We start from the raw sequence: 10,000 nt of genomic DNA, 5'->3' as shown, positions 1-10,000 counted from the left end.
TTTTTTTGGGGGGGGGGTGGCTTCTCTGGATAAATGCGTAAATATTTGTTCGCTGCATGATGATGATGGTGGTGGTGGTGGTGGTGGTGGTGATGTTGCTTTGAATATTAATTTTCTTTTTTTCTTTCTCTCTGTTTATTCTATTCTTTGTCTCTTGTTCAATCAGGCCCATCTCGTTTCTCTCTCTATCTCTCTTTGTCTATCTGCATCTCTCTCTCTGTCTCTCTCTCTCTCTCTCTCTCTCTTCCTCTCTCTCTCTCTCTCTCTCTCTCTCTCTCTCTCTCTCTCTCTCTCTCTCTCTCTCTCTCTCTCTCTCTCTCTCTCTCTCTCTCTCTCTCTCGTCGAATTCACGTCACGTGTAATATGACGTTTATGATCATGATTATTTTCTCGGTTAGAAAACGTATATTTCTGTATCTTTCATTGACTTATTCTTCCGAAAGAGGAAGGTAAGTGAAAAGAACAACGAAATTCAAGAAACACGAACGCTCTTTTCTGCTTTATTCTTTTTTTCTCTTATGAAATCCTTTTCGTAAACGTTTCGCTGCGAATTCTTTTCCTTCATATCCATGGGTAATAAATCTTATCGTATGATCTTTGGCCTCTTTCGGAGGAATTCAAATTTCGTTTCTTGCCTCCTCCGCGCCCTTGAGCCGCTGGAGAGTCACGAACGGCGGGAGATGAGGGAGGGAGAGAGGGAGAGACAGACAGACAGACAGACAGACAGACAGGGCTGGGGGGGGGACGTTTAATTTATATAGGAGAAGAAGAAGAAGGAGCTAAAGGGGAAGGAGAGAGAGAGAGACAGACAGACACACACACACACAGGCACAGAGGGAAAGAAAAAGAGTAAAGAAAAATAATAATAATTTTCATACCTTCGGCAAATTTTCCATCCGTACAAACAAGAAAAATATTTCCATCTTTAAAAAATAATAATTTTCATACCTTCTGCAAATTTTCCATCTGTACAAATAAGAAAAATGTTTCCATCTTAAGATATTACCCAAACCAAGACTAATTGTTTTAAGAGGATGAAAGGGAGCAGTCATGCAGAAGCTGAGTAAACATGTTTTGAACGTGTAACTTCGTCTGCTTCTCCGCCCGCGTCGAGAAAAAAAAAGTGGGAGAGAAAGAGAGAGAGAGAAAAAAGAATTATATTACTTCTGCTACTTCTATATGTAATAATAGTGATTATAGTAATGATAATGCTGATAATAGGAATGATGATAATTATATTAATAAAGATAATCATGATGCTACTAACTACTACTACTAATAATAATGATGATGATTTAATATGTTAATGATATCAGCAGCTACGATGATGATAATTATAATAATGATAATGGTTATAATAATAAGAATGATAATAATGATAATGGTAAAGATAATGATGGCAATGATAACAATAATAGTAATAGAAAATTATAATGATAATCGCAATATTGATGATAACTATCTGAAATGATCTAAAATGAAATAAAAATTAGAACGAGAATGAAATAAAACTAAAATATAACGTGGCAACCGAGCAACGAGAGAAGTACACAAGATGTTATATCCATGTTTGCTCACTCTCTTCGTAAAAAAGTAAAAGTCAAGAAAGGATTGATTGAACAAAGGCGTTTCTGAACAAGTGAACACCCTTTCCTTTCCTACCCCCCCCCCTTCCCCTGTCCCTCTCACCCCCTCCCCCCCTTCCGCCATCTTGCTTTGCCGGAAGAACACGTGTGGGGTCTTTCTTTAAGGTTATTTTAGCTTTTCTTTTTTTTCATTTTTTAAAATTTATTTGATTTTTTATATGTTGTCTTTTATCTTTTTCTTTCTTTATTTCCTTTTCTTTGTTCTGTTTGATTACTCTGGTTGTCTAGTTTGCTCTCTCTCTCTCTCTCTCTCTCTCTCTCTCTCTCTCTCTCTCTCTCTCTCTCTCTCTCTCTCTCTCTCTCTCTCTCTCTCTCTCTCTCTCTCTCTCTCTCTCTCTCTGGTTCTTAGTAGTAAGAAAGGAAATGGGAAGAAGAAATGACGGAAAATAGGAGAAAGATCGAAAATGAGAGAAGGAGAAAGAAAGAAGGAAAATAAGAAAGAAGAGGGTAAATAAGAGAGAGAAAGGCGTAGGCCAAAATGAAAGAGAGAGGGAGAGGGAAAAATAAAGAAAAGGGGAGGGAAATATAAGAGAAATAAAGTGGGAAGGAAAGAAGGGAAAGAAAGAAAGGAGGGAGTAAGAGAAAGAAAAGGAGGAGGGCAAAATGAGAAAGAAAAGGGGAGGCAAATAAAAGAGAAGCAAAGTAGGGGGGCAAGAAGAGAAAGAACGAAAGGAGGGAGAGAGAGAGAAAGGAAAAGAAGGAAGGAAAATGAAAAGTGGGAGGGAAATAAAAGCGAAACAAAGTGGGAGAGAAATAAAAGCGAAACAAAGTGGGAGGTAAATAAAAGAGAAACAAAGTAGGAAGGAAAGAAGAGAAAGAACGAAAGGAGGGCAAAATGAAAAAGTGGGAGGCAAATAAAAGCGAAACAAAGTGTGAGGGAAAGAAGAGAAAGAACGAAAGGAGGGAGAGAGAGAAAGGAAAAAAAGGAAGGAAAATGAAAAAATGGGAGGGAAATAAAAGCGAAACAAAATGGGAAGGAAAGAAGAGAAAGAACGAAAGGAGGGAGAGAGAGAGAAGTATGATAATTAAGTCAGAGATATTCATGTGCCGAGGAGTCCGGGAGCTGCGTCGGTGGGTTGAGCTGAGGTTATGGCGGTCCCTCTCTCTCTCTGGGTGCATTTTTCTTCTCCTTTTTTAAATTTCTTCGTTTTGGCTCTTTTTTTTTTTTTTTTTTTGTTTTCTTTGGTGGAATGGATTTTCGGTGTCTCTCTGTTTGTGTTGCTGTGTTTTTGTTTCTTTATTTTTATTTTTTTGTCTTTTTTATTCTTTTGCTCTTTGTTTTTTGTTTGTCTATCTTTTTTACCTTCCATTTCTCTCTCTCTTTCTTTCTTTCTTTCTTTCTTTCTTTCTTTCTTTCTTTCTTTCTTTCTTTCTCTCGCTTCCTCCCCCTCCCTCTCCTTCCCTCTAACCCTCCCTCTTTCCCTCCCTCTCTCTCTCCCTTTCTCTCCCATTCCCTCTCTATCTATCTGTCTATCTCTTTCTCTCGTTCTCTCTCATTCGTTTTTTCTCCTCTCTTTCCCTCTCTCTCACTCTCACTCATTTTTTCCTCTCTTCTCGCCGGAGCGCTCTGTAATTCCGCACGCGGGGGCTGGCGGGGGGGGGGGTTACACGGGATTTCCAAGAAGTAAACAAACCAGCTAATGTCGCAGAGATTACTGCGTTAACAAGTGGTGGGCGAGAGGTAATGATGTTTAATTTGCAGGCCAAGGTCAGGAGGGGCGTGGAGGGGGAGGGGAGGGGGAGAGAAAGGCCGGTAGATGGGTAGGTAGATAGATCGATTGGAGAAAGGGGGAAAATATATGGAAAGATGGGATGAGGAAGGGGTAGGTCAGGAGGTGTGGAGGGGCAGGGAAGGGGGAGGGAAATGCTGGTAGATGGTTAGGTGGATAGATCGACTAGAGAAAGTGAGAAAATATATGGTGGGGATAGGGGGGAAATATATGGATAGAAGGAACAATGATGAGGAAGGGGAAGGTCAGGAGGTGTGGAGGGGAAGGGAAATGCTGATGGAAATAAGATAGGTAGGTGGATAGATCGATTAGAGAAAGGGAGAAAATATATGGATGTGGTGAAGAATGAACAGTGATGAGGAAGGGGGGGGGGGGATGCTGATGGAAAGGCTGGTAGATAGTTAGGTTGATAGATCGATTTGAGAAAGGGAGAAAATGTGTGGAAAGATTTGATAAAAAAGGAATAATGATGAGGAAGGGGTAGGGAAATGCCGATAGATAGGTGGATAGATAGATTTGAGAAAGGGGAAAATATATGGAATGATGTGATGAAGAAGGGACAATGATGAGGGACGCCAATGTCAGTAGGGGTGGAGGGGAAGGGAAAGGGGAAGGACACGCCGATAGATAGTTAGGTGGATAGATAGATTTGAGAAAGGGAGAAAATATATGGAAAGATGATATGATGAAGAAGGAACAATGATGAGGAAGGGGAAGGTCAGGAGGTGTGGAAGGGAAGGGAAGGGAAGGGGGAGAGAAATGCTGATAGGTAGTTAGGTGGATTGATCGATTAGAGATAGGGGGAAAATATATGGAAAGATTTGATGAAAAAAGTAACAATGATGAGTAAGGGGAAAGGATATTCCGATAGATAGTTAGGTTGATAGATAGATTGGAGAAAGGGGGAGATGTATGGAATGATGTGATGAAGAAAGGAACAGTGATGAGGGACGCCAAGGACAGGAGGGGTGGAGGGGAATGGAAGGTTGAAGTGAAGGAAACGCCGATAGATAGTTAGGTGCATAGATATATTAGAGAAAATGGGAAAAGATATGGAAGGATGTGATGAAGAAAGGAACAGTGATAATGAAAGGGAAAGAAAAGAGATAGGGGGAAAATATATGGAAAGATGTGATGAAGAAAGGGACCATGAAAGGGGAAGAAAAGAAATGCTTCGAGATGGATAGATTCGAAAAAGCGAAAACACTTTTTCTTACGGAAAGAAAGGGAAGTGTTATAGAAAATAGGATAGAAAAAAAGAACGATGATGAGGGAGAAGCAAAGAAACGCCTCATTCTTTATCCTCCTTGAGACTAGCGGCGTTCACCATCCTCCTGAACGCCAACGAGACGCGAATAAATGTTCAAGCGAAGCCAGCGTTTTATCTTCCTTTCTTTCTTTTTTCTTTTTTCTTTTTTTTTCGTTTTCCTTTTTTCTTTTTTTTTTTTCTTTTTCTTTTTTCTCTTTTTTTTTGTCTTTTTTCCCATGCCCAGTGAGAACGTGACTGCGAGAGGGGGGAGACCGGGGGAGGTGAAGGAGGATGATGATAAGTAGAAGAAGAAGAAGAAAAAAAGGAGGAGAAGAAGAAGAAGAAAGAAGAAGAAGGAGGAGGAGAAGAAGAAAAAAAAAAGAAAAAGGAGGATGAGAAGAAAAAGAAGAAAAAACAAAGAAGGAGGAGGAAGAGAAGAAGAAGGAGGAGGAGGAGGAGGAGGAGGAGAAGAAGAAGAGGAAGAGGAAGAAAGAGAGGAAGGAGGAGAAGAAGAAAAAGAATTAGAAGGAGGAGGGGGAGAAGAAGAAGAAAAGAAGGTGGAGGAGGAGAAGAAGAAGAAGAAGGAGGAGGAGGTGGAGAGGAAATGTCAACTACTGCCTTTTACCTTTCACTCCATTTATCTTTTCTCCTCCCCATCCCCCTCTCCTGTATCCTACCTCTTCCTATATTCTTCTCCTAATTTCACTACTTCCCTGTTCTTTATCCCTCTTTCCCTTCCTTTCTTCCCTCTTAACCCTAATCCTGAAATATACTGAAGATCTGCTCTTTCAGGAGTTTATTGTAGGAAATTCAGGAAGGTTCAGGAAGCAGGACTCCAGCGGTAAAATATACTTCGTAGAGAAAATATTCCTTAATTGAATTTTTTGTTGTTTTTAATGGTCATCTCCTTTTCTTCTTCTTCTTCCTCTCCCTCCTCCTCCTTTCCTTCCCTCCCTCCCTTTCTCTATCTTTCTCTTCCTTCCTCCGCTCTCTCTTCCTCTCCCTCGCTTCCTCCCTTTATCTATCTTTCTCTCCCTTGCCCCCTCTCTCAACCTTTCTCTCTCTTCCTCCCCCTCTTTCTCTCCCTCACTCTCTTTTCAACCCTTCCTTCCCCTCCCCCTCCCCCTCCCCCTAAGCCATTGGGCTTACTAGTCATTCCACGGAAAAAAATCCTACTCCCCCCCCCCTCTCTCTTTTTTTTTTTTTTTTTTTTTTTTTTTTTTTTTTCAATTTTGACTCGAGGTTGGCTTTGGCGAAGTCAAATGAGACAGTGGTTTTAGAATTGGTATTCGGTTGTCGAGCGAAAGGCAACGGGTACGGACTAGAAGGGAGGGAGAAGGAGAGGGGGTGGGAGGGGGAGGGGAAGAGAGAAAGAGAGAGGGACATAGAGCGAGAAAGAGGGACAGAGAGAGAGACCGTAAGAGAGAGAGAGAGGGAGGGGGGAGGGAGGGGCAGAGAGGAAGAAGAACAGAGAGAGAGACCGTAAGAGAGAGAGAGAGGGAGGGGCAGAGAGAGAGAGAGAGAGAGAGGAGGGGGGAGGGAGGGACAGAGAGAGCGAGAGGGGTCGTGCGCCACGGGGAAATATTTTTGGAATTGTTTGGGTCCTTTTAAAGTTTTCCTTTACCTTATCGGCGATCGGGGTCTTATATATATATATATATATATATATATATATATATATATATATATATATATATATATATATATATATATATATATACATGTGTGTGTGTATGTATGTGTGTGTGTGCATATGTGTGTGCGTGTGCGTGTGCGTGTGCGTGTGCGCGTGTGTGTGCGTGCGTGCGTGCGTGTGTGTGTGTGGGTGTGTGTGTGTGTGTGTGTGTGTGTGTGTGTGTGTGTATGTGTGTATGTGTGTGTGTGTGTTTCTGCTGCATATTATATTTGTATTGATATCGTGTGTTTTATAATTTAATTCATTTGTATATTAGTTTTTATATTATTGTTTATTTATTTGTGCAATGAAATTATGACAGTTGAACGATAAACTAATTTTACGCTTCGTCAGGCAATAATAAATGTAATTGGTTAATTAGAGATACAGAAAGGTAAAATTACAACAGCGAGAACGACTATAAAACTAAAATATATCTGATTATTAACTGCCTTAGGATTATTAATCACATCATTTTTTTTAAAGCCCAGTCATTTCAAGTTTTGCATTTATTATTTCTAGCACATCCTTTTTTTTAAAGCCAAGCATCCGTAAAGTTTTGCATTTATTATTACCATTCCCTTTTCTTATTCATCCTTCCCTCTGTCCCGCTGCCATAATAGAGAAGGACTAGCGGGGTTTCCGATTTAAGGGTTGAATAGCTTCCATAATGGGTTTAAATCCTTTTTCCGAAAACCGCCAACCACCTTATCGTTATCAGTCCGGGAAGGTCTTCTCGTCCTGCCCCAGATTTCCCTTGCAGACCATCGCTCAGGGAGATGGGGCTTATCTTCGGGCCCTATCTGTGGACTGACCTCTGTTGCTTGTATCTTTTGCTTTGTTTTGCTCTTTTTTTTTTCTTTTTTTTTTCAAAGTCTGTTTCATGTGTTTTCTTTTCTTTTCGTGGTCGTTCCTCTGGCATTTTTCTCGCTCTCTTGCATTTGGTCCGTTTTTTCTCTTAGTTTTACTCTTTTATCTTTCTTCCTCCTTCCTAGTCCCTTATTTCGCCTACGTCCCCCCTCTCTTACTCTCTTCTCCCGTCTCCTTCTATCTCCCCCTCTCCTCCTGTTTCTCACTCCCACCTTTCCTTCTCCCTTCGGTCGTTTTCTCGTTTCCCCCTTCCTCCCTTGTTCCTCCCTTTTCTGCTTTTTCCTCGGCTACCTGTAAGCCTTCCCCTCTCTCCTTCCTTCCCATTTCCTCTTCCATCCCCTCTCTCCCCTCACCCTTCTCCTTTGGCTCTCCCCTTCTCCTCACCCTTCTCTCTTGACTCTCCTCCTCTCCTCACAATTCTCCCTTAGCTCTCATCTCTCCTCATCCTTCTCTCTTGGCTCTCCTCCTCACCTCACTCTTCTCCACTCACCCTTTTCTCTTGGCTCTCTCCTCTCCTCACCCTTCTCCCTTGGCTCTCCTCCTCTCCTCACCCTTCTCCCCTCATCCTTTTCTTTTGGCTCTCCGCTCCCGTCAGCCTTCCCTCTCCTCGCCCGCCTCCCCTTGCCCGTCCACCCTCACCCTTCTCCCTTGGCTCTCCTCCTCTCCTCACCCTTCTCCCCTGGCTCTCCTCCTCTCCTCACCCTTCTTCCCTCATCCTTTTCTCTTGTCTCTCCTCTCCCCTCACCCTCCCCTCTCCTCGCTCGCCTCCCCTTACCCGTCCACCTTCACCCTTCTCCCTTGCCTCTCCCCTCTCCTCACCCTTCTCCCTTGACTCTCCCCCTCTCCTCGCCCTTCTACCCTCACCCTTTTCCCTCGGCTCTCCTCCTCTCCTCACCCTTCTCCCCTGGCTCTCCTCCTCTCCTCACCCTTCTCCCCTGGCTCTCCTCCTCTCCTCACCCTTCTCCCCTCATCCTTTTCTCTTGGCTCTCCTCTCCCCTCACCCTCCCTTCCCCTCGTCCACCGACTGTCAGCAGGAGGCGGTTGACGTGGTTGTGATGGGCGCCGTTTATTGAGCTCTCTGGAGGATGTTATTGCTTGATTGAACCTTGTTATGAGATCGTGGGGGGTTGGGGGTGGTAGGGAGGTGGGGGTGGTAGGTGGGTGGGGGGGGAAGCGGGAGGTGGTAGGGAGGGTTGGGAATGGGGAGGAAGTAGGGGGGGAGGGGGAGGAAGTAGGGGGGGGGATTGGTGGATGGGGGAAGAAGGGTGGGCGGTAGGGAGGGTTGGGAAGGGGGGGGGGGGGGCGGTAGGAAGGGTTAGGAATGGAGGAAAAATGGGAGGGGGAAGAGGCGAGGGGCGGCAGGGAGTGGGGTTTGGGGAAGAGGGGGACAAAGTGGGAGAGGGAAGGGGAATGGGCGGTAGGGAGGGTTAGGAAGTGGGAGGGAGAAGGAGGGATGGGCGGTAGGGGGATTTGTGGGAGGGGTAAGGGACGGGGGTGGTAGGGGGTAGAAAGTAGGAAGGGGAAGGGGTAGAGGCAATAATAGGAATAGGCTTGAAGATGAGGCTTTAGGGGAAGGGTTAGAATTAGGGGGTAAAGGGTTGGGAGAAGAAAAGAAGAAGGTGGAGAGGTAAGGGGAGGGGGGGGGGGGACGGAGGAAAGAGTAAGGACGATGGTTGTTCGACGTTAATTGTTTATTGCTTGTTCATCGTCTGCTGTTTCGTGTGGGTCGTCCCCCCCCCCTCCTACTCCTCCTACTCCTACTCTTCCTTTTATCCTTTCTACTTCTACTCCTTCTTCCATATCGTCTTATTCAGTCCTCCCTACTTCGGTTAAGTCCTCTTCTTCTCAGCCATCTTCTCATCTTTCTTCCTTCCATCCTTTGCTTTCTTTCATCTTCTCTGCTCCCTCATTTGGCATTCTCCTATTCCTTCTTGGCCTTATCTCTTCTTCGCTTAATATTATTGTTGTTGTTATTATCTTTATTATTATCATGATTATCATTACTATTATTGTTGTTATTGTTATTCTTATTGTTATCATGATTATCATTATTATTATTATTATTACTATTTTAATAATAATAATAATTATTATTATTATTATTATCATAGTTATTAATTTCCTTATTGTTATTGTTATTATTGTTATGATAATCATTATTAATTGTCTTGGTGTCCGTGCTACTGCTGCTACTACTACAACTACTACTCTTATTATTACCATTATCATCATCATCATCATCATAATTATCATCATCACTATACTTATGATTTAATTGATATATATTGATATTATAATTTAGTGATATAATTTAATTTTATAATTTGATGCCATCATTATTTTTATTATGGACGCCGTTGTGTTTTACATGCCGGCTTCGCTTGAGCTTTGATGTAAACATTGTATATAAATAACATATTAAGCTCATTACTATTCAACATGATTATAAATGCTCGTTCACTACAATACTCACAAGTATATACATTGAAAAATAGTTCATGTCTAAACTAAAGGCAGGTAAGTAACGTTAATGTTTTAATAGTGTTTTGTTTTTTTCATTTTATTTTAACTTTATTCATTTTGTTGCAGGTATGTTTGTGATGTATTCTGATGCACAGTGGAGACACCAATGAGGTATTTATTGTTGAGCTTCAGTTTTTGTTTTGTTGATGGGAAAATATTGTTTGTACTGTAGATGTTATTTAGATGTAGATATTAGGGTGTGAAAGATATTTGGGGATATGTCCTAAATCCGATAAAATAGATATTGATACAGTAACAACAACAACAAAAAATATTATATATATATATATATATATATATATATATA

General features: G+C 42.2%; 1 protein-coding gene across 1 annotated transcript in view; it reads left to right on the top strand.

The window, feature by feature from the left end:
• Kul (Kuzbanian-like) overlaps positions 1-10,000 on the top strand; it is a 371,538-nt gene that overhangs the window by 95,499 nt on the left and 266,039 nt on the right. The window lies entirely within an intron of this gene.

The sequence above is a fragment of the Penaeus vannamei genome, chromosome 12 (genome assembly GCF_042767895.1).
Source record: "Penaeus vannamei isolate JL-2024 chromosome 12, ASM4276789v1, whole genome shotgun sequence".
NCBI classification, from domain to species: Eukaryota; Metazoa; Arthropoda; class Malacostraca; order Decapoda; family Penaeidae; genus Penaeus; species Penaeus vannamei.
Note: the sequence above shows the minus strand (reverse complement) of the source record. Positions and strands in the feature narration are given on the sequence as shown.